The 5,209-nt window shown below is 42.8% G+C and overlaps 1 pseudogene; it reads left to right on the top strand.

Annotated features, from left to right (window-relative positions):
- Nucleotides 1-1,866: 1,866 nt before the first annotated feature.
- On the top strand, nucleotides 1,867-4,654 carry LOC116924572 (annotated as a pseudogene).
- Nucleotides 4,655-5,209: the final 555 nt, after the last annotated feature.

The raw sequence follows: 5,209 nt of genomic DNA, 5'->3' as shown, positions 1-5,209 counted from the left end.
GGTCAGCACCGAGGAAATTAGAGTGAGTCGGGTCTGTCACACCGCAGGTCAAAATGTCGAATTTGACTAGATAAACGTCGAAGTGAAACCTGGCGACGTCACCGCTCTTAACAAGTTGGATGCGAAATGTCTCGACCTCGTCAAACGTTGCCAAAATGAAGTCTAGGTCGAAGAGTTGCAGCGCGTCAAGCAAGGAAAGCCGCTTCAGACCACCTCCAATTTGTAGGCGTTGGCTCCAGTACTCGATTCCGACGGAATATTGTTTCTCTTCTTCCAGTAAAATTCCCGTTCTCAGAAAAAATCATCGGTGCTCTCCACGAACACCTGAAGCACGTAGGAACACATTTCTTCCTCGCCTACATACGACAACGTTTCTGGATCACTAGTAGAAGAGAGGCGGTGAAAAGGGCCCACCGTGCTTGTGGCCCTGCCGCCGTAATCGATCCAAGCCTGGAGAGCAATACATGGCTGATCTACCGGAGTCACGTCTTGATTCCGGATCACTCCTCTTTACCAGAACTGCAATTGATCTATTCGGTCCATTCGATGTGGGTCTCTATCGAAATCGAACAGCGAAGCGTTGGGGAGTTTTGTACACCTGCATGTTGATCCGTGCGATATTTCTCGAATTGGTACCTTCCCTTTCTACCTCAGATTTCCTGCTTTCCCTGCAAAAATTCGTCACAATTTATCGAAAGCCTGCCGTTATCCACTCAGACAACGGGACAAACTTCGTCGGCGCTCAACGAGAGCTGCGGGAGGCAGTAGAAGCTTTACACGCTTCTGAAGGAATTCCCGAGTTCATGAAAGATTCTGGCATCGAGTGGACCTTCCAGCCGCCGAGAACTCCGCATTTTGGCGGAACCTATGAGTCTTTGGTAAAATCAACCAAACGAGCGCTTTATAGCACGCTGGAGCAAGAAGGCAGTAGTCTTCACTACCCCTCAGAAGACTTGGCACTCGCCCTCTCAGCTACGTGAGCTCTGATGACATGGAGACATCTGCTACCTTCGACACAGCCTACCCGTCACTGGCTACCCGGTCACTGGCTACCCGTAAAGCCGACACCAGCTACCCCGACACTGACTACCTCCCAATTTGTTGCCCTTTCAAAAGTGCCCAACTTAATTTGCCGGAATACTACGAATGTTTATTGAAAAAACAAGGCGCTTAAGTTGATGTGCAATCGAATTGTTTTGTCGGAGAGATCATAGTAAAGGTAACTGGAACCCACTTACAGGTAAATCATTCAACGAAGTGCGAGAACCTAGCAACGGGTGGATCATACGAAAGGCTACTGGGGCTAGTTGGTGATAGATCATAGGTAGAGGTACCAGAACATGTCAACGGATAGATTATACGAAAGATTGCTGAAAAAAAAGGCCGGGTAGATCAACCGAAGGGTTTCCGGAGCACAGTGGCGGAAGGATCATAAGAAGGGTTACCGTAACTCAGCGGTGGATGGATCATACGGACGCTGCGTATTGGCTGGACTGGTGTACTGAAAAAGAGATGGGAACTTCCTTGTTGCATAAAAGGAAAGTAAATTGAGGAAGGAACTGTTTCTCTCAGTGGTAGTCGACACAGTAATTTCTTTCACCACCGATTCATAGCGCCCAGCATCTTACCATGACGAATGAAGAACATCAACAGGAAGATCTACATCCTGTCGTTGAAGAAGTTCCGGCTACCCGTCAAACCAGCGTGCACTACAACTCCGAGCGTGGATACATCTATCACAAGCAGAAGACCACGTAAGCATCGTAAAAAAAACAGAGATTTCGTTGTAGGTGGGATTGTGGAAAGCGCGATTAAGCGAGATAATCTACATCTACAAGAATCAAAAGAAGAACAAGGGGAATTGCAATGCTTAACTCGATGAAAGGCGGCTCTGCGCCCAACCATCCACCGGAATTACATTTGCAACAGCAATTAGCCTTCGTAAACGCAAACGCCTTCGTAAACAATATTCGAATAATATGCAAAAGAAGAGTAGATGCGAGAGAGTAAAATATAGACATAATAATATGCAAAGGGAGAATAAACATAATATAATAAGAATATGGGTATCATAATTAAATGTATTTGTAGGCCTTCGTTACACTTATGTCAGAATTCGTAAACGTAATCCAGTCTCCCTGTGAGCAAGCCTTTGTTGGCTGCACATCCATTGGCTGTTGGTTCCACAACGGGCAGGTAAATGAAATATATTGTTAAAATGGCGTTCGTTAAATTAAACATAACCATACATATTATTTCAGGCAATCTGAAGGAGAGTCTAGAAATATGGCCTCACGTGCGCATACCGTAGTTCACCTACCGTACGCCTAATCTTAAAAGAATTGATGTCTCTGGCACTTCTACCAGCAGATGATGTTTTAGCAGGATTCCAGGTAAACTTTAAAACAAAGAAAAATTAAAATTTTTCTTTCAACTTTATTTTTCAGAACATAAAAAATACCTACAAAGATGATCTTAGGAGAGAAATCGACCGAGATCAAGACGGTGGTTAAACTTCTTACGGACTACTACATCGACTACTGGATTGACACCATTACTCCAGAAAGATTTAGCGTATTCCAAATGCCAAATCGCACCAACAATCTAGTTGAGGCATGGCACCGATGGTTTAACAAACGCTGTGGAAGTAGCCATCAAAACTTCTGGTATTTCATATGTAAGTCAATAGAGGGTCTGGTTTTTTAACTAAGTTAGCTAGTCGACATCTGTTTAAGATGTTTTTTATTAGCTAATCGAGACTATTTAAGGAACTTTTGGATTGGCGATTGCAATCGCTAATCCGGTGTATTTTAGCGAATGCACTCGCTAACCGCTACTTCAGTAGCTAAAGCATTCGCTAAATGTATGTGAATTAGCCAATGCACTAGCTAATGTGCACTCCATTAGCGGAGATCATTCGCTAATGTGTCGAATTTAAAAGTTCGGTCCCAAACGGTCCCAAAGGACATTAGCAATTACATTCACTATTGGAATTTCTTTAGCGAGAGCATTTGCTAATTCGACATTCCGGACCCTCTTTCAACCCTAGAGAAAAATTTAAATAGTGAATCATCTCGCTACTACATTCCTTCTTTAGCGAGTGCATTCACTAATTCAAAAATTCGGACCTTTTTGTATCAATTTTCAAACTATTTTCTTTTTATTGTCTTCTCTAGCAATTTTTTTACGGTTTTTGGACAGTTGTTTCAGATTTGGGATGATCAGAAATTAGTCGAAGAGTTCCTATTCAGCAAGGCTTCGTTTGTTGTTTTATGGTCAGCGATTGAAAAAATAAAAATAAATTTGTAACTTCAATGTTTGTAGGAATTGTTGAACAATGGTTATTAGCGAGCTGATTCGCTATTTAAATTTTTAGTGTGTAAAGAGGCCTCGAAATTGTGATTTAGCGAGTTCATGCGCTAATTTGGTAGTATAGTGGCGAGTTGATTAGCTATTAAAATTTTTCAAGTGATAAAAAAGGGTCCGAAAATTTGGATTAGCGATTGCACTCGCTAATATGGGAATGTATTAGTGTTGTAGAATTGTCCAGCATTGCCTGTCCTCGTTAGCCTTCGGCTGTTTTGTCCCATCTTTCCCTAACCCTTGACTTGTAGAATTGTCCAGCATTGCCTGTCTTTGTTAGCCTTCGGCTGTTTTGTCCAATCGTTCCCTAACCCTTGACTGTAGCCGACCCTCTCCCCCTTTTGCCCTCTCGAGAGAAGAAGAACGAGAAGAGCAGAGAGTAACATGGGTGCTTGTGGAACGGACGTTGATTTTGGCTCGGGCCTAAATACAGAACCTTAATTCGGCTTTCGGTGTTTTATTTCGACTTTTTTCGCAACATTAGCGAGTTTATTTGCTATTTAAATTTTTGAGTGTGGAAAGTGGCCTCTAAATTATTATTTAGCGAGTTCATTCGCTATAATTGGCAAGGACTTGTGGGACCAAGTTTTGGTTCTAGGACAAAAAATTACGTATTATTAGCGATTGCATTCGCTAATCAAAAAGTTCCTCAAATAGTCTCGATTAGCTAATCAAAAACATCTTTAACAGATGTCGACTAGCTAATTTAGCTAACCACGAAATCCCGTCAATAGACATTAATTTTTAGGTTATCACAACATTTATGAAACTAACCCGTTATAATTTTCCAACCGCAGACGCACTCGAAGTATCCGAAAATGTTAAGATGCGGGATTATCAAAAAGACGAGATGAAAGGGGCGGATTACGTAAAACTAAAGACATTATAAAGACCATTTCAGCGTCGACGGGATCCTTGGATTTCTCAAAATGTGAGGTTGTACATGGTGTCGCATCGTAATGCGGAGGACCTACGCAATTTTCTCTCTAAGGCAAGATATTTCACGGAACCTGATGTGAGTAACATATAATAAATATTTAAAACCGTATTTTTGATGCAAAATTTTTACTTTTATTTTCAGCTCACCGCTCTTGTTGAGAATGCCGTTGCCCTACCTGAAGAGGGCCAACAAGAAGATCAACCAGAAGGCACAGTGCCACCTATTATCCAAGCTAGGCGACGAAGATATCTAGCTGGTACACCAAGACCTCTTACTCCTTTGATTGAAGGCGTTGCAGACGATTCTGTTAATCTTGTTGATCCTTTCGAACAGAGAAGAGCGGCCTCTTAAACATCACCGGCATGGACATTCTTGACGAATCCGACAATCACCCCGCTCCTACAGTCCGTGGCCACCTTGGACGTCGGCTACCTGCAAGCCTAAGTCCTGGTGGTGATTTCATTGTTCCTGCTTCTCGCAGACCGCGTTTGAATAGGAATGCAGCCACTACTCGTCAAAGTACACGCGGTCGTAGGTGGGTTCGGGGGCGTGGTCGTGGGCGTGGTCGTGGGTTTGGTAAACGAGCTGGATCCAATGTCCGTTGTCGAGCAGAACCATTATCCGCAGTGTGCAGTAAGGTGAATCCACGGAACACTGTTTGTTATCCGTGTGGTTTCTTCTTGTGCAGCGATTGTTCCTCCACCATCCGAGACGGTGACGGCATTTGTCCCCACTGCAATGAACACGCAGAAAAATCTGTAACTTTGGTCATGTAATTGATCCGTTATAAAATTTTTTGTTAATTGTCTTAACTTGCTTGCTTAATATGTAATATTTCTTACCGAATAAGGTTATCTTCTGCCTGACTGGTTTGTTTACTTTCCCACGTGCAATCTATATGACAAT

Source organism: Daphnia magna, linkage group LG6, assembly GCF_020631705.1.
Source record: "Daphnia magna isolate NIES linkage group LG6, ASM2063170v1.1, whole genome shotgun sequence".
Classification (NCBI taxonomy): domain Eukaryota; kingdom Metazoa; phylum Arthropoda; class Branchiopoda; order Diplostraca; family Daphniidae; genus Daphnia; species Daphnia magna.
The sequence above is the reverse complement of the archived record's forward strand: the minus strand, read 5'-3'. Positions and strand labels throughout refer to the sequence as shown.